Source organism: Odontesthes bonariensis, chromosome 15 (assembly GCF_027942865.1).
Source record: "Odontesthes bonariensis isolate fOdoBon6 chromosome 15, fOdoBon6.hap1, whole genome shotgun sequence".
NCBI lineage: Eukaryota > Metazoa > Chordata > Actinopteri > Atheriniformes > Atherinopsidae > Odontesthes > Odontesthes bonariensis.
Genome location: NC_134520.1, coordinates 2,335,803 through 2,356,193, shown reverse-complemented (window position 1 = coordinate 2,356,193; position 20,391 = coordinate 2,335,803). Strand labels below are relative to the sequence as shown.

The 20,391-nt window shown below is 41.1% G+C and overlaps 1 protein-coding gene across 8 annotated transcripts in view; it reads right to left on the bottom strand.

Moving 5' to 3' along the window:
* Positions 1-20,391, bottom strand: part of dab1a (DAB adaptor protein 1a) — a 282,597-nt gene that overhangs the window by 82,352 nt on the left and 179,854 nt on the right. For 6 of the 8 annotated variants that reach the window (XM_075484618.1, XM_075484622.1, XM_075484624.1 and 3 more), the window contains exon 1: positions 9,280-9,567. The gene's annotated coding sequence lies outside the window, so the exon portion shown is untranslated. Of the gene's footprint in view, positions 1-9,279; positions 9,568-20,249; positions 20,308-20,391 lie in introns of those variants that run through there. The other 2 variants (XM_075484619.1, XM_075484620.1) reach the window with 1 other exon arrangement.

Here is a 20,391-nt window from a genome sequence, read left to right as displayed (position 1 = left end):
AACGTGATGTGAAAAGTGTTTTAAACTTCAAATTTTAAAAGGTGTACCTTAAACATTAACAACTTAAATAGTGCTTCTCTGAGCAACGTGGATTAAAAATCATTCCATCAAATTTTTAGTTGTTAAGTGGCCGAACAGTGTCTCAATGATTTGGGTTTTATTCAAATGTAAAATGACCCTAAGACATTTGCTTTAAATGTGCAGCTCCCAGCGGCAGTCAGCCTGCTGCTGCTCTGCAGAGGTGAGGGAGGACGCTACTGAGCTTTCAACAGTCTTTTCTTTCAGCTCAATCTGTTCTGTGCTGTTCTCCCCAACAGAAAGCAGCCAATCTTGGTCCAAAACATTTTCACATTTAAAGCTACTTCCTTTCAAGAAAAAGCCTATGGACAATGGGCCTCATGCAAGAACCGTTCGTACGCACACATTTGTTCTTAAATCGTCCGTACGAGTGATTTAAGAGAATTTGCGCATTCACCAATCTTTTCGTATTTTACGTTTTCTTTCAGGTACGAACAGAATTTACGAGTGATCCAGACCTGTCGTAGGAGTTTCGTAAAATAGTCCGCTGGTATTCCAATCAAGTTTGCTTGACTAATGGATTGTATATTTAATTACTTTGAAGAAAACATAAATAAATATACATTATACCCCATGATTATGCTGACATTATTCTGTTTGACTTAAATTGTGCACTAATTGAAGGTTCATTTGAATCTGTATATAACAAGGTCAATGGGAAGCGTAACCAGCGGCTGACTTTCTACTTTCGGATGCCTTAGTGCGTCAGGTAGTGGTGCAACGGATCATCATTGATCCGTGATCCGTTCGGATCAATTATTTCGGTTCGCCACACACATGATCCGCGGATTGATTTATGAAAAAAAAAAATTGTGCGCATGTTCAGTCCTCACACAGCCGTTACCATTCCTGCTAGTTCCAGGGACAGAGCTACTTTCTACGCTCTGGGTAAAAGTCTGCAACAGTTCCCTCTTCAATAAGCAAACAGTCCTATGGCTCGTTTGTGATTTATTGTCCTCAGCGTACAACATGTAGAACAGTGGGCATGGAAAATAAAAGTAGGCTAGACTTCGGTGACTACTGTAACGATAACTGCTGCCTCTAGTGCTACGTCTGTTTCCATATACACGCACTGCCACACAAACCTGTCGCCTAGGTTACCACACAGACATAACACGTAGCTGACATAGCGATAGCTAACATAAAGAAACCCCTAACCTGCAACACAGCGTGGTCATGGCGAGCGGAGGAACAGAAGAGCGCCCCACGTCATTTAAATCCTCTGTTTGGGAGCATTTTGGCTTCCCTGTCAAATTTAATGAAGAAGGAAAGAGGTTGGTGGATAAAACCGTGACAGTGTGTAGGCACTGTGGCACAAGAGAGCCACACAACAGTGGAAACACATCGAGCATGGCCACGCATTTGCAGCGACATCACCCCGGTGTTTCACTGACTGCTTAAATGCAGTCAGTGAAACACAGCGGAAACAGTCAGTGGAAACACAGCGGAAACAGTCAGTGGAAACACCGCGGAAACAGTCAGTGGAAACACCGCGGAAACAGTCAGTGGAAACACAGCGGAAACAGTCAGTGGAAACACAGCGGAAACAGTCAGTGGAAACACAGCGGAAACAGTCAGTGGAAACACCGCAGAAACAGTCAGTGGAAACACCGCGGAAACAGTCAGTGGAAACACCGCAGAAACAGTCAGTGGAAACACCGCGGAAACAGTCAGTGGAAACACAGCGGAAACAGTCAGTGGAAACACAGCGGAAACAGTCAGTGGAAACACAGCGGAAACAGTCAGTGGAAACACAGCGGAAACAGTCAGTGGAAACACCGCAGAAACAGTCAGTGGAAACACCGCGGAAACAGTCAGTGGAAACACAGCGGAAACAGTCAGTGGAAACACCGCGGAAACAGTCAGTGGAAACACAGCGGAAACAGTCAGTGGAAACACCGCGGTGATGAGCAGTTGTTTAAGCAGCCCCTTCCTTCACAATCCGACCGGGCTAAAGCGATCACAAACGCTATCGGTGTGTTTTTATGTTGCACTTTAAGTTGTTTTTCTTTGATTATGTTGAAAAGAAGATGTTAATTGTGCACTTTAAGTTGATTTTATATATTTCAATTTAATAATTTAAAAGTGTTAATAAACAAAAAGACAAAACATGTTTATTTGTCTTTTTTTTTTTTTTTTTTTGCTGATCCGAAAAATGATCCGATCCGTGACTCTGATCCGAGGAACGATCCGAACCGTGAGTTTTTTGATCCGATGCACCCCTAGCGTCAGGCTCTTGGAAGAGACCGTGTAGACAGACGAATGGCTGACATCGCGATTAAGATTCCCAAGGACTGTGCTGCTACAAATATGCAGCTTGCTAGAGCCACAACTCCAGAGAAAAACACGCCGATCAAACCCAATTCCACCCCACGCCCAGGTCCTCACCACCCTTGGATTTTTGGCCACTGGAACCTTTCAGAGGGAGATTAGAGACAGATCGGGGGTGTCGCAGTCCTCTGTGAGTCGTGCGCTCCCCTTGGTCATTAAAGCTCTCATCAGTTTATCACCCATGGTACATCAAATTCCCACACACCGCTGTCCAACAAGTACAAATTAAGAGGGACTTTCATGCCATGGCTGGACTGCCAAACATAATTGGAGCACGAGACACATATACGCATCAAAACACCCGTGCTGTCGTGGAGCGCACTGAGCTGAAGGCCAGGTGGGTGTGTCTCGATACCTCGTTCATGGCGCAATATTGCCATGAACGAGGGTCTCCACCTGAACCAGCCCAGGCAGACCAGAAGCTGTGGTGCCAGAAGACCCCCCTCATGGACCACCCCATCAAAGAGCCATCATGATGAGGCAACAACTGATTGCACGGCTTTAGTTGCAGTCATCGAGCGCCTACTCATGGCGAGACGTTTTTTTAAAGCCATTTTCATATCAAACCATTTATTTTTTTATTTCGGTGACATGGTATTAACAGCACTCCTAATTGCTTCCCATTTCTTCTCTTTAGCAGGTCCCGTTATTCCACTGCTGACACTGCTAAAAATGACAGATTTTCCTTTCTGGATATCTGGAAGCAGAACTTCAGTCTCAGAGCCCCTAAAGTTGTTCTTTCTGCGCCTTGATGCCATTCTCATGACTCAAGACTCAACACTTCCTGGCACAGGAGCGAGGAAGCACAGCCTTATATGGTATCATTTATGGCGTGGAGTAGTGCTGGGCGGTATGACCAAAAATACATATCACGGTATTTTTTCACGGTATCACGGTTTCACGGTATTTTTTTTTTTCATGCATAATTAGGTGTTCACAGCATTTTCTACAGATTGAGAACAGAATTAAAAATTAAAATAAAAATTCTTCAAAATAATTCCTTTGTTAATAATTGGTCACACAGAACTTTATTGTATTAATATTATCATCTTCATTGTAAACAAATTAATAACATAGCTTATTACACTGGTGGGACTGTTCAGCAGTTTCAGACTGATACCTCCGGTTCAGGCTGCTCCTCATCCTCAACACGCTCTTCTCTTTTTCAATCGTGGAAAATATTTTTCAATACTCATCTGGATTGAAGCAGCAAACATTCAGTGTAAGAGTTTAAAAAACCTACTTTATTTGATTCACAGCTGCTAGTGTTTAGACCTCGACAACCCAACTACTTTTTTTTTTTTACGGCAAACTTGCGACTAGTTAACTTTATAAAGAAAGCGTAATCGCTTGTTTGCTATGGGTCGGGTCGGGACGGGACAACATTGTATTAAAAATCTAAAATATTTTTATAGGACTTTTTAATGGGAGCTAATCTAACGCGGCGCTGGAGCTAGCAAGCTAGCAAGCTTCCATGCTTCCAGGGATGATCTCGCTGATGGAGACACACGCGGTGTGCACGGAGGGGAGGGGCTGTGGGTGTGTGTGTGTGTGTGTGTGTGTGTGTGTGAGTAGGCTATGTGAGAGAGACGCATGACTGACAGAGACGGAGGGAGAGCAGGGAAAGGAAATGCAGCTTAACAATACCAGTATTTTTTAAATATCGTTAAAAATACACAGTAAACATGCGTGTTTAGAAGCGCAACACTGAAAAGGGTCCTGTCTCAAACAATGTCGCGCGACGCAGCGTTCCCCCCCGTTGTGTAATCAAATACACCGGTATGGCGGTATATTAAAAATTCATATCATAACGAAATTATAAACCGGTATTCGGTGTGAACCGGTATACCGCCCAGCACTAGCGTGGAGTATGCAAATCTACTATCCTCGTGCACGTGAACTTAGATACGCACGAGTGTGATTCATCATTTACGCAGGTCGTTTACACACTTTTTCTGAAGATAAGAGCGTTTGTTGAATCTGACTGGCGTGTTGGTACGAGACCTTCTTACGAAAAAAGTAAGAGAAATTTAGAATAAAAATACGAAAATGTTCTTGCATGAGGCCCAATGTTTCTAAACCGCCAGCTATGAGGAGGAATTGTAAGCAGATGCTGCTTGCTGTGTTGGCCACGAACAGAGAGAACGCAAAGGCACACAGCGGCACGGCGTTACACCACAAACTGGTTATCTAACACGGCGGCACGCTAAAGCAATAATAATGACATTCTTATCCTATATCTTGTTTGAAAAAAATATTTATACAAATGAAAAACTAGACATACCTACTTTGAAAGTATTTGAACAGAATGACAAAGTAAAAGCAATTAGGATCATTTTCTATTGGGAAATAAAAAGCATAATATGGTAGCTGCTCTGATAAAGCGTAAAGTGGTCCATCTTTGACCTTTTCAATATCGTTTGTGAGTTCTGAAGTTTCACCCCACTCCTAATTATACTTGTTCAATCATGCATTTCCTCCTCAGTAACAGGTGCGCATTACATACCCGACATTTAACTCTTAACGCAGCGTTTTATTGATATATTTATGCCATTCAACAGTCACACTCTAAAGTTGTAAAAAAAAAAAAGAAGCTATACATCTGATTTCAGCGTATTTGTGCTGTGATGTCACGTCAACAGATGCTAATCCCAGTGTAGACAGATTGTAAGTGTTTTAAGAAGATTATAGATTACAAACTGCAGAGGCAGATTAGCATGCAGCTTGATCTGCACCTCTCTATGGACGCGGAACCTACATGAGGTGTACGTGTGAGTTTTGTGCTTTTTGTGTGCCTGCTCGTATTACAGGTAGCACTGAACAGGTAATCATGATTGGTTGTAATGATAGTTGCGTGCACAAGTTGGGTGTTAAGGATTAAAAAAGAGTGAGTGTTTAAACGTGTGAATAGTGACTTGACAGACATACTTTCTGTTGCCTTCAAAGAAAATAAATGACAAGAAATAAAGCATGCATTATACACACACGAGGTCCCAATGCACAGTAAAGGTATTATTGATGTCAATTATAACTGAGAAAATGTCAGGCATGCACACAGACACACACACCCACACAGGAAGTGGATCAATGGCAAGGGCAGCCAGCCAAGAGCCACTCAATTCTCCTTCTCGCTTCTCTGTGTAATGATGGGATCTCTAAAAAAAATACCAATACAGCCCATTTACAATTCACCAGAAGACAACGTGTAAATTTAACAGCGATTCTTTTTTTTTTTTTTTTATGTTTTCCCCTTTTCTGACTGTTTCAAATGTAAAAAAAATATATTTTCTATAAAACTTGAGAAGATTTGAGTGAACTGCATCTTAGGCTGATGAAAAGTCCACACTGTTTCGACTGTTCGTCGGAGCTGAGCTGAGACTCCAGCAGAGCACTTAACTGTGCTCACAGAGGTGAGGGCTGGAAAGGCAGCTCTTGACAATTGGCACCAATGATTTGTCAAATGGAAGAACAGCTATGTAGAAGTTCTTTGTGAAAGTGCTATGAAAGTCACAGATGAAACACATTCACGCGGCCCCTATAAACTGGAACATCTAATCTCAATCATTTGGAATATCTGCTGGAAGAGGGAGAAAATAGCAACTCAGTAGGTTTGACTGAAGTATCCATTATAAGTATAAATCAAACCAAGAGTAGCCAAACCTGAATGTGTAAGGAGCTCAAAAGAAACTAAATCGAAATGGCATTTTTTGTTGACATTTTTGTTAATAGGTGGACAAAAATTAAACTCTTACAGCTTCCACGACATGAGACTAAAAGAAACCAATGAAAGCAGAGGCCGTGCAGAATGTTATGTCATTTTCATTTTTATTCCACTGCAGCTACTGCTGATGGTTTTCACCAGAGCTTATTTAAAGAAATGCCACTGAAACACAATCATGTAGAGCAGATAACTTCAATAGGCTGTAATTTTACTGTAATGTTGACTTGTAGCCATAGCAACAAGTGTCACTGGGTGCCTCGGCAAAAAGTGAATGATGACGTTTCAGTCAAATTATTGTGAATAAACTCTGCTTGTGCTTCAAAACAATAAAATCTGTATGTTGTTTTCTTTTTTCCCCTCTGGCCAAGACTCAATGCAAGTTAAGCTGCACTCGACCTAAAAACAGACTCATTCACAGATACAGGGCAGTCAGGGTGTCAGTGGTTGAGGTCTGTACACGTTACAGTGCAAAATGGCCCTTATCATCATCCCTGCGTCCGTTCAAACTTTACAGACAAAGAAAGGACTTGAGCTTTAATGTTCTTACAGGTAATCATGCCCGGTGTCAGTGGAGGTTGTGCAGCACAAAAACTAATACTGTGTGAAAAGAGGGCTTACCAGATGCCAGTGGTTCCACACGTCTCCAACTGGGATACGAACTCACAGAATCAAGTCGACTTTTGGAAATGCTGGGAAAAACTTTAGGAGCCAGAACAGTAAGCTCCAGCTTCCAAACGTGTCCTGATGTCAAGGTAAACCAGCAGAGCTGTCCCACATTCATTCAAGGGGATTGTCTACCATTTTACGGTACAGAGACACAATATCTATTCAAACTATACTACGATGGAACAACATAAGTTGGAAAAAGCAAGCTGGCCTCCGAACAGTGACGAGAGTAGGGGGGGGGCTGTTGATGGAGCAGACGGAGATGAGAATTGAAAGAGGGAGAAAAACAGTGTTTTCTTTGAGAGTTTCCTCACAATACTGTGGGTTTCTATGACAACCTGGAGTCGCCAGCTGGACCCATACAGGCAAAAGTAAGAGGTCTGTATGGAAGAAGTGGGAAAAGTTACCAAATCCTTTGCTTAGGTCAACGTTGCAGCACTGCAGCTCAATTAAAAAAACATTAGAATGTTAATAACACAGAAATTATCCTGCTATTAAACTTCTTTGGCACCTGAAAGTAGTTGCAGAATGTGATGATAATCAAGACTGTACTGTAAAAGCATTTGTTCTTTTCAGGCTAGCCACCGGTGGATATTGACTGAGTTTTATAATCTTGTGTGTGCTGTCCACAGAACACCAGCGATCAAAAAAAGTGATGAAATGAGAAGTGGAGTGTCTAACTCTGACAATCACAACTAAGCACAGTACTATTTGGGTGTTACTGCCTTTTGTTTGGCTTTCTATGATGATCCCACACTGCTTCAATGTTGACGTCCAGACTGTGGGGAAAATTCATCACTCCATAAGACCTGACCTGTTCCCACTGATTTTCTGTCCAGTTCTTGTGTCATCTACCTTTTCTCTATGTCAGTTCCTTGAATTGGCCTCTTGACAGCCAATCTTCCATGGAGAGAATTTCTGGTGAGGTTTCAGCCAACAGTTGAAGTATAAATGGAAGGAGTAGATGCTCATCCCTTGAGATAAGTGTATGTTTTATGGTCGAATGATCCATAGATCAGTGCTAAGTGACTTACAAACAAAAATAGGGGGGACACATCCAAGGACAACTGGAAAGATAATTAGTTCAAAATCAGCTAATGTCCAAAGAAAAACTTTAAAGGCCCTTCAAAAACCCTGGGGAACTATTGCTTGGGACAACTTTAAGAGAAAGTCTGGGTCCTTAGAATTTTTTTTTTTTTAAAGAAACCAGTGATAGCTTAAGTTCTTTGCATGTAAAAAAAAAATAGGATTCACTCAATTAAACTGACGGTATGGTAAGGTGAAACATCAGCTGTTAGGTAGGCATATGCACTACACCTATGTTTGTGAGACACATGTTTATTTTGTGACAAAGAAAAGGTGTCTTGCGTGAAAAAAAATCAAGCTGTAGCCACGTTCACACAGGCCAACTAAATTAGATGCATCTAAAAATGTATGAGCTTCATAGTGTAGCTTTTCTGCAGCTGATGCGTGTCGTGCGCCTGGCAGGCAGAGTCTCCGGCAGCAGAGTCAGTGTCTGCAGAGCGCCACAGCCTCATGATTAATGCGGCTTTTAGCTGCAGCAGCGGAGCCTGGGCCCCTCACAGCAAACTGACCGGGCTGCTCATTCAACTCTCCTTCTCTCCATCTCTCTCTCTCCATTAACCAGAACCCACACTGACTGAGAGCCAGCTGTAGCCCACAGCCCATTGACTACGTTTCTACACCAACACTTCATCAACATAACCTCCACGGTTCCGCGTTTCACTCAATTTCCCTTCCCTCCCATTGTGGACAGAGCCCTCCAAAGTGTGGCCGAATAACCCCACAAATCAGAGACACCATGCAGGCGGGAAAAAAGGAAGTTTTTTCTTCCTTTTTAAAAATGCATCAAATACAGTAAGGTCACAAAACACACCAAATATTTGATTTCAAGACGCCCTCAGTACGGAAAAGAGTTGAAAGTGAAAGAAGGTGACTGTAAAGTCGCAGATGGGATACCCGCGCCCCAAAGGTTTTTTTTCTTTTTCGTTGGGAGTCAGCGGAGCAGGGAAAGAGCATCCACCAGACAAGAGGAGCACGCTGAACTCATTGTATTGCACGGGAAACACGGAAAGAAAGAAAAAAAAACACTGAACACAAACTTGCCATCATCTTAGTTTATTGTGAATAGTTTTCCTCCTCCGACAGAGGGGTGCCCCCAGCTCCAAATGCAGCAAACCGCTGCCTTTCCTCCCGCCTAACAGCACACACCAACAGCCCCTGACCAATGATTCACTGAGGGGGGAGTCACCACTTCTACACACACACACGCACACATGTGCGCAGTAAAATCCCGATGCACCACCAGCAGCAATAGATCATTCATTGCAGTGATCGGAGCCCAGCACACCGAATCCACAGGCTTCTAAATACACCGACTCTCACATACTTTACGCACCGTCCGCAGAGAAATCCACCACTTGTTCCGCGTCAGTTCAGACAGTTTGCCTTTGCTCACTTACCTTTGCACTAAAGCGAAATTGAGCACAGTTAGTTCCCATTTCGAGCAAAGGCTTTAGAATCCAGTCATCCCCGCGTATCTCCTCCTGGTTGACTCAGACATCCACAGTGTGTTTCAGCAGGGACAGTAATCCCGTTTCCCATCCCGAGGAGAGAGCTTGCAAGCTTCCTTACATCTTTTGCCACAATTCTTTGAAAACTATGCCAGGCTTCTTTCAGCGCGTTTTTTTTTTCCCAACTCCCCGGTCCTCTGCCCCCTATTCTTTCCTCTCCCTCTCTGAGGTTGCCTGGTTACCTCTCTCTGTAGGCTGGATCAGACTGTCGGCCGGCAGCCAATCACAAGACTGGGTTCATCTTAACCCCTCCACTGCTGAACTGTCCTGATTTCCAGCTTTCAAGGAGTAACGATGGAGGGGGGGTTTGAGGAGGGGAAGGGGGGGAGGTTAGGGCTGTCGGATTTAGAAAATGTATCATAAATATAATGAACAAAAACAGATGAAAGAAGCAAAAAAAAAGACTGAGAAGCATGGCGGATTGACATGTAAAATGAGAAGTTTTAGAGGACGTGGTCAGACGTGAGGCTGCTTCAGTGTTTGGACAGCCAGTGTTACAGTAGTTTACAGGCTGTCTAAAGATGACTAAACTGTCGAGACTTCACCATCATCGCACGCCCACTCTTTTACTACACATCCAAAGTAATGCAGACAAAACACTCACCAAATCATGAATGCACTAAGTGGTCGGGCTGCAGCCTTCACCCAGTCATTCAGCCTACAGTATTGATTTGATAACCACCCACAGTGAAGTCGTGCAGCCTGCATCAGGTGAGTCATGGACTTGGCAAAACCATGACGTTGTCTAACCTTTTTGTTGTGAGAGTGGGAGCACATGAGCAGTTTTCAATCAGAACTCCGAAGTGATAAAAGAATGAAAGAGACTTTAGGCAAAAAAAAAACACTGATTTCCTGCTGTTTTGTGATTAATCAGCGTAATAATGACAGAGAATGTAAACATGAGGGATGCAATTTTACTCAATTCATTGGATCAAAAGATTTTCCATTTTTGCAACATTCTTCCATCCTCCCCTAAGTCTAAGTCATGTGCAGCCTGTCCCTCTTTAATCCTTCTCTGATCATCCTTCCTCTCAGAATGTGTTGTGTTGCTGTGGGGAGTTCGGGAGCCTCAGCATGGACACAGCTCCTCTGATCTCTGCAAACACTGGCAGACACTAGAAGCCTTCCTTACACCATAAACCACTCAGCCCACATTCAGAGGTGTTATTACATAGTTTCGTAAAAGACACAAATAGATTGGAAAATACCAGAGGAAAATTTGATGTTATATGTTTTTTAAACAACGCACATTTATACAACTGGTGGTATAAACCTAGAGCTTCTTATTTTGGGAGGCATTTTGCTGCCTTCCTGCCACAATTTTCAAAAGCTTCTTCATCAATGTAAACAACACCCACTAAGCTTCCAACCAATGCACTGAAATTGGCAAGGTTTGACAAAGATTCGGATCAGATGATAAGGCACACCAGCATGGTCCTGTAAACATCTACAAAGAATATCCTTATAACATATACAGGGTATTTGTGTATGTTTGCCCAGTGGCCATTTTGCAGCGGCTATATGTCGCTGAATACAAGGCTCAGTGCTGGTCAAGATGACTGTGACTGGTTTAAAGAATTCTAAACAGGGCAGAGCATTTTTCTTTGAGAGATGATAATGTGAGCAGCTACACCATTCTCCAAGCCTGATAATATGAGATGATGGTCTTTTTTGTTTGGGCTCATTATCCTGTTGTGCTGGGAATCTTTCTCCACAAACGTGTCTGAAGCATTGAGTGTTATTTGGTCGAGGGGGGGTGGTCTATTTGGTTATGGTGTCTAGTCTAACTTGAGAGCACTAAATCCCCCGTAGACTTTTATGCTGTCAAGCTCCATACTGTTCATGTTGCAAATCTTTCACTCAGATTTATCAGAAGGACTCCTTTCTAGCCATTGATGGTGAGATGCAGGGATGCCTTACCTTAGCCTACCACAAGTTTTTGACCTTTTCACCCCTCCTGAGGAATTACTTTTTTATTGTCATAGACACAACAACTAGATCACCTAATTTGATTGGACTTTTGCTGGTTGGAGTCTCTGAAGTAGCTTCTCTATCAGTCAGTGAAAAAACTCGAAGTATCAATCATCTGATGATGTGGTAATTGTTAGTCAGGCTGATAAGACGAAGGGAAAACGTGATGCTGCGGAAGCCTTGTGGTTACAAAACAGGTGCAAAAAATGGTAGCTTTCATGGAAATTTGTGGGTATGAATTTATATCATTCCTACACAGATCTACTTCTGTGTCTTGAAGCTTCATTTAAATATTTTATTCTACACTCGCCTACCTCAGATTTCTCCACAAACTTCCGTGCCCCAGCAGTCTCCCCTCAGTCATCTTGTCCCTCCCAGCTCCAGTTGTAGTTTACCTTCTCTATCTGTGCAGAGCCCTCCTCTCCATCTCGTTTCCATACTTCAGTATCTCTGCCTTTTTTGCCATATCTCTCTACCTCAGTATCTGCCTCCCTCGCCCACCTTCCTACCCTTTCCGTCTCTGTCGGTCTGTCACAGCTTGGCTGAACAGATAAATCCTTGATGCTCATGAGGGCAAGCCAGCAGCTAGCTTCCTCTCTTTCCTCTCACTGCTGTCACACACACACACACACACACACAAACACGTGCATCAGTCACACAGAAATACACCTAAATTGATACAATCACACAGGCAGGCACACACAAACACACACATCTCTTTTAGAATATAATCTATAGGACTGTCCCAATGGATGGGATCTCTGGTGAGAACGTGGAGGTCAGCTCCCATATACTGTTAAAAAAAAAAACATTGCTTTGCAGGATTAGGATTCCTCTAATTCACCCATACACAGCAAAAGAGACAGAGTGAGATAGAGGATGAAAACTGAAAGATAGCGAAAGACAGAGACACGCAAAATGAGAGGAGCGAGAATGGAAATTTATGCGTATAATCAGCAAAACGGGTCAAACTCGTTAAAGGCAACAAAGGCAGCTCTCTAATTGCCTGAGCACAGCTCTGCACTGCTGAACTACTGTAATAGCTCGACAGGAGAGTGGGACTTTAGATGTCTGACATCCAGTTAATCATAACAGTAAGGTTGGGTAAAACCTTCAGCCATGTAACATGTTGACCAACAATCTGAAACATGCGTAGACATCAGATTCAGTGTAAATCATTCAACATGTCCAAATATATATGGGGAACTCTCTGAAGGGAAATCAGACATCAAACCGGTGGCTCAAAATGTTTCTGATGAGAGGATACGGGAAGTATGAGATCGGAAGTACATGTTAGAAACTTCTAAAACGCAGCGTTTTTAACAAAGTTGCAACAAAAAAGTCTTTGTTATGTCTTTATTATGCTAATGGGGAACATACACATAACTTATGGGCACTACATTTTACTAATGCTACATTTCCACTGTATAAATGCACAGATATATCGTGATTTTTTTATTTTGACATTTTGACATTTGGTTCACATGTTTTAGTCATGTTCAGGATTTAAATCCAGTCGCACTCCATGCAAATGACTTTTATCACAATATTACATTCACTTGAGCAAGATTTCAGGATGGATGACCATGCATGCTCAGCATATATAATGCAACATAATGATGTGCCACCACATACAGTATTGTCAATCCTACAGTAGGTGAAAGAGAAATCCTGGCATCGAAGGCTCGGTCTGTCTGAACAGAATGATTAAAATTCTTTAATTTGTGCACTAGCTACAACTGAACCATAGGGAGTAAATAAAGAGATTTACCTTGTTTTTGATAAGACTTCCAGCTGTTTCCAAGATTAACTTTTAAAATGTTAACTCTGAATGTTGGGACTGACCTTTGAATAAAGCGAAGAGCTGCGACTAAGCCCATAAACATCATGGAAGAGGAGTCGGTACTGTTGAACATGACAAGTAATTGGGAGTGCACTCAAATAACAGACTGGAAAAGGAGACCAACTTTGATGGAGATGAGATGACAATTTCCTGAGGAAATTAAGATCTTTCATTTAGTGCAATAAGATGCTGGAGATCTTCTATGTGAGTGCTAACTACTGTGCTGTGATCTGCTGGGGGAGCAGCTTCAGTGCCCGATATACAACTCACAGGTTAGTTATACACACAGGTCAGAATTGACACGAGTCATATTATTAATCTCATTCCCACCATGACACACAATAAAGAAACTATTTCCCCAGTTCTTCTCCATCCTATATATTAATATTGATTTATATAAAAGGCTGTAAAAGATGGTTCTATATATGGATCTATATAGGGAGTATAGGGAATTACTCACTGAGTCTGGTCCTTTATTTATTTATTTATTTTTGTTAGCACAAGTTTCTTGTGTTTACCTTGAATAGGGATGGCTCAGGTGATCCTGAAACATCCCATAGTTAAGCTGCTATAGGCCTAGACTGCTGGGGGGCCTCATCTGACACACCTTTCCTCACTTTACTCTCTTTATGTATATGTGATATTATTGTGGTCATTAACTCGTGTTTCCCTGTTCCAACAGATATCCTTTGAATGGTGTTACAGTGCCGCCGCCGCAGCCCCCCCCCCCCCTTTCTGTCTTCTCAAACCCCAGCTGGTCGAGGCGGATGGCCACCCTTCCTGAGTCTGGTTCTGCCAGAGGTTTCTTCCTGTTAAAAGGGAGTCGTTTCTCTCCACAGTCGCCTCAGGCACGCTCAGGCCGGGAGATTGGACCGAAAAAAACAAAAAGTTTTCAGTGCAATCTGTTGGTTTTCTTAGCTAGGAAATTGTTTTTGAATTGGCTCTATATGAACGAATTGGATTATTTTATGAATTATGATTATTAATAATTAATTGAATTCCAATTGGCTTGAATTGGACTTACTATCTAAGTGCCTTGAGATGACATTTGTTGTATTTGGCGCTATATAAATAAAAATGAATTGAATTGAATTGAATTTATCTCTAATCTATCTGTGGTATAAACTTGAAGGAAGAAGGTGTTATTGAGAAGAGTTTTTTCTCATTAGCTTCGGCTCTGATCTTGAATGGGCATTGTTGGACAAAAAAAAGGCAAAAAAACCCAAAAACTCAGCAATGATTACACGCCCGACCCATTTTCTGTTGATAATACAGAGTGCCAAAGTACTATAGTGTAATGTGGGCACTATCATACATGGCATATACAGATTACAGAATAGTTGCTGGAGAAGCTGATGAATGGGATATCATTGTGTTTTAAAGACATGGACAAATGTACCCACACGTATAACATGTTTTATTGAGAGACTGGGCTGTTACTGTTCGTTCATATTTATCATTTACAACAGGCTTAATTGCTCATTCCTTTGCTGCAAAATGCATGTGTTTAGGGAAATGCAAAAGAATGAGCAATTTGCAAAATAACCACTTGTACAAAACTCTCCGACTACATTTTAAATAAAAGATCACAGCCAACAGACCCATTGCGACACACATTTATTGTATACCTTTTCCTTTTCTCTCACTCCTTTTCTTTGCACTGTACTGTACTCTCTGAAAAGCAGTCCCAGTAAACCTTTTACTGACAGCTGAAAGTTTAAAATACTCTATGTGATTTTGTTTTATTATTATCATTGTTATTATTATTGTTGAACATTTATTCAACTAGGATGTAAGACACTTGGCTTTAAAGGTCTCTTGCTCAATAGTGCCCTGTGATACCCAACAGCACTCTGCCAGATTAGACAGAAAAAGCTCTTTTGCTCTACAAAAAGTCGATTATAATGGATACAATGGAACACTACAACTTTATACGATGGTGACACTGGCCAATTTATTGACACATTAATACAATTTCCAAGCATGAATGGGATGTTTTGGGTTAACTGGGATGTCCCATGAAACAACAGTTAAATGGCAGCTTTAGAGTTAAATGGCAGGAGCCTGTTTCGAGGCAGGAGGCAAGCAAGGAGAGGGGAAGAAAGAATGACATATTTGTCAAGCCTGTGGTGGGCAATGACTTGTGACTGCCATCCATAACATACCTTCTATCTGGGTTTTGTTTTGATTTAAAGTGAAATGAACAGAAATCAGTGCTGAATCATTTTTGGTCTGGTGATGTCATCATTGGACAAATCACCATTTAAACTGTAGTACAACCCCACCCATGAAAGGACACCCATGGCACACAATATGCTGGGACATTAGTTGCTACACTTTATTAAAGCTCTAATTGTAGCTGTGTGCTCCATTTCTCATCCCTCCTTGTTATATTCAAATACAGCCCGCTGCAGTCACAAGGCATTGTATTTAACAGCTACAGTCAGTTGAAGTTGTGAATGACATGGTCTCCTCAGGAAAGCCATCAATATGTCTGGAGGTGAATTTGTGAGATACATGTCGACTGCAATCAGATTATCTCTGACCTTGATGACCTTTCTTGTCTTGTATCTTGTGTACTGCCAGTTTACCTGCCACATCAGGGTGCAATGTTTGTGAGTAAGTGCTTGTGTGATTTAGAAATAAAGAATGGATGAGGGAGAAAGAGAGATGCAGATGATCTGCCATGCCGGACCTCCAGCCAAAGACAAAATATCACAGCATGCCACTCCTCAATTACTTAGATATATCCGGATATCAAGTGCATGACAGATGTGAAGAGAGTAAAGAGCATATGGAGATGAGGATACACAAGGAGAGATGTTCTAGGAAATGGAAATGTAGGTAATCTAAAAAAAAAATCAAATGAAAAAATGTATTCGCACACCTGAAGAAGGGATTTTGACATGATAGCAAACTATTGTAGCTGAAATCTCATATAAAAATGCTTTAGAAAGAGAGACAAACAGAAAGGGGGACAGGAACATAAAAATCACAACTGACAGGTTGACTTGTGTGAATTTGAACAGAGTAAGGGGGAGATGGTGTTGGTGTGTGTGTTCATAGCACGTACGTGCTTTAACCCGCTGGGGGTTAGATACAAAGATGTGCTCTGCTGAAATGTCACCCTTGTTTACGTGTAACTTTAAGGATTTCCGAGAATCCATCATCTTCAATCATGTTTCATTTACGCATTTGCATGGATATGTTTGCTTATACCAACACAGAACAGCACACACACACACACACACACAATACTTCCTCTTAGAAGCAGAGAAGAGAGGAGTCCCAGCTCTGTTTGAGAACTACAAATGTGTTCTCATTGAACTTTCAGCCCAGGCAACCTGAGCCTCTTAAGAGTAGATTACTTCTGTAAAACTAATGTGATGCTGTATTGATCCCAATTCAGAAGTTTCACCTGGGCCATACAAAATGCTTTACAGCCACTTGGTACCAGTTGTGCTTGTTGTAGGCTCTGGTGGGTTATGAATGCATTAAATGAAAAAGAACAATAGAGACAGCTTATTATTATCATCATTACTTTTAAATAAAAAAGAAAAGCAAAAACATAGAAAAGCATTAATTCTTTGGTAAAGTACTGTGTGAATGTACACGTGTATAATAGGAATGTATTTAGGGTCTGAGGAAGTAATTACAGAGAGAAAAGATAAACAGGGTTTTATTAAGTGACAGGGGGCCCTGGTGATAACATTATCAACATTTAAAAGCTTTTTTTTTCTTGCTTGGGGAAATTTTCTATCTTGGCTTCCTTCCTTCTCTTTAACATTCACAGTTATCATGGTTACTGTTTGACACTATCTGATATGAAATAAAACTGCATTATACACCAAATAGAAAGGACATTACCGTAGAACATGTTGCGTTATTTATACTGTAGGTTCTGATGCTCATGTATCTTTTTCTGCTATCCAAGAGTATGTTTTCCCACTATCAAATATACACAAAATCTACACATGTAAAAGCACAAGATAAACATGTCTCTTATTTGAAAATATTTTTTCCTCCCTTTCTGATTTGTGTTACAATATAAAAAAATAACCTGCCAGTGTTTCCTCACATTATATGTATGTTAAATCTAAGGTAATGTTGATCTACGGAGCATCTCGATTAAACCAAGATTTGACTTCTACAAGCTGAAAATAGCGTGTAAACTATGTAATGAACACCAAGGTGATTGCAGTGGGAAACAGCCACTGTGGAAAACTTATCATGACCACATCAACTCTCAGAGGGCTGCACGTATAGACTGTGAAAAGTCTGTGGCTGCACACGTGAGAACGTTAGATGAAATACGACAGCTTTTTCAACTGAATCAATTGCCTCTGTGTTCTCCACGGCAGTGTTTTCTGGGCACACAGCAGTGTTAGTCTGATATAGCGCTGAGCATTCTTCTCTCATCAATCTGGAACCAATTGGCATCTTAAAGAAATCTATATCATTGGTGCTTTCTCCTGAAACTTTTCAGTATCATTTAAGACACATCACAGGAAATTAATTGAGAGACTTTTAAGAAAAGTAAAGCCAGGTACTGAATTATCTCACTGTACAAGACGAGCATTCATTCTACTACAATACTGGAAACATTCACAATTCCTGGCTAAAATACAACAACCTATCATTTCTATCTGACTACATCCTTTGAAAGAATTGGTACTAACTTCCCTTTTCCTCACAGAGACGAAAACATGCTACAGAGAATAAGAATATGGACAAAAGAAAGAAATCAGCACGTCTAAAAAATTGTATTCCGCAGCTTCACACAATAAAGGAGTTATGCTGACTTGATATTGTCAGTATCACAAGAAGCGCGGTAAAGGCATTAAAGAGCGCGCATGTGTGTATGTGTTGGGGGGGGCTGAAAGAGGGGAGAGGAGGGGAAGCAAGTCAAGTTGACAGTTTTAGTATATTCTCCATATTGTAAATAATGCAGAATGAGCCACTTCTCATGAATGTTGTCTTCATCTATTTTTAACAGGTTCAGTCACACAGTAGTACTACAGGTTTCTCTCCCTCACTCTGCATGTGTGTCTATGTGTGTGCGTGCCAGCTTTTAAGTCTGACTTTGAGCTGGTGCACGGTGCACACATGTATTTAATGTGATAAACTCACCTTTTAGTTGGGTCACAAAGAACAGGCAGGTTAATGGCTTACTGTTAATTGCTTTTTGATTACCAGAGTTAATTAAAGCTTAAACATCCACTTCAAAACAGATTTATAGTATTTGTACTCGCCTCATGTCTTTGGCAATGATTCAGGGAAAAAAGTTGAATGACTTTATGGATCCATTGAATCTACTTTGACTTTTACATTTGAAAAAAATTACTAACACCATCACATTCACAACTGTTAAGTACAAAGCACAGCCTCATGAAATCCTTCCAGTTAGAGTTGCTTCAGGGTGCCTGATGACTTTCTTGAAAACGGTCTTGTCTCTCCTGCTCAGAACATTTTTATGTTTACAAACCTAGACATGTTTGCAAAATCAGAGAAAAGCAAATGTTATTGGTTTTCAGAAAACCTTTTCCCTTTGACGCTGTGAAGCACACAGCTGCAAGCAAGGGCACAGCAGGAACCCCAGCACTCCGTGTGCTTTCGGTGCTTTCACACAGCCGCTAACTGCATTAAATAAGAACACACGGTCAGACACACAGTTGATGAAACCCTCTAACCTCCACCTCAACCATAACTCAAAGCATGTGTGTACATGTCTTTGTGTGGTTCTGTGCCAGTGTGATTCTACATGCGCTTGTGTTGGTGAGAGAAGAGTGCCTGGGGCTCACTGCACATCTCAGTGGGTATAAATAGAAAAACAGAAACCCAGGAATATAAGGCCAACATTGTGTGTGTGTGCATGTGAGGGGGTGAGAGAAAGCTAAAAAACATCAGATTTGAGAGCAAGTGGATTTAAAGCTAAACAGAGGTTGAATCTAATACACTAGCAAGAAGAATTTGTTGAAGTGGAACCATGTTTGGAGCAGTATCAGTTGGACAGATTGTACGGCTCAGAATGAACCGATATGTCGTTGTGCTGCAGCCTATTGACACAACAGCAATTTTTTTTATGATGTGCTTAAATATGACAGTGAAGAATCTTATTACTCAATAGAAAAATACATGTAATTTTATGTTATTTTTTCAATCTAAATATAATCCACACACAAAATCTGTATTTTATGCTAAATATGTGGTCACTGTGCTGCTTTTCTGTTGTTTGCTAAAAGTTCTGGGTAATTTCTCCCAACACATGGATAAATAAGGCCATTCGTTTGCCAAAAAAGGCACCTTACCCAGAGCATACAAATATTTCCCTTGTTATTCTTGAGCTTATAAAACATTAAAGTTCTTTTGGAACATTTTTGGCTAATTTCTTTGTTCTATTAAATGATCATCAAGACCAGAAAGTATGAATGTTACTTATTACACTTTGTATGTTGAGTGTGGTGGTCAGATATCAAGTGATTTTGAGTTTTGACCTCCCATTTCTGACGTAGATTGAATGCAGCACAGCATGCCAAACAAACAGTGGAACAACTCATTCAGACGGCTAGCATACTACACTTTCAATGAATATAATATTGCGTAAAGTTTTAGAATGACATTTACAAAAACAGTGTTGATGGTTACAAATCTCTTTATCCAAAAAATAACTGGTCCCCCTTCTGATTTCAGCCAGTGGTCAAAACTTTTGAATACATTTAAATTCGGACTTCATTCAATGCTTTTGTAATTTCGTACTGTCTTATTGTTTCTCAGCAAAAAGAGTGTGGTGTTCCTCCCTCCTCGTGAATTAATCTGAGGTCTGTCCAGGGTATGGACAATGAGTTTTTCCCAACCCTAGTCAACTGGATGTCATATTCAAAACAAATCTAATTAAGTACCGTAGTTTTTTTTGGCTAATGTGAACCCAGGAGTTTGAAATACGTAAATGATGTTTTACTTGGGCATCTGGGCTTTATAACAACATGCGTTTGTTGGATGCAAGCATAAGAAACATTAGATGAAGTGATCAGAACTGAATGCATACCTGGGCGTAAAAACACCTGGTGTCCATATCGCTGCTCCTCAAAAAACAGAAAATGCACCTGAAGAGTGGAACGGGGGAGAAACAGGGAGGGAGGGAGGGAGGGGAGAGAGGGGATGGGGGGTATAACATTAAGAAAAAGCAC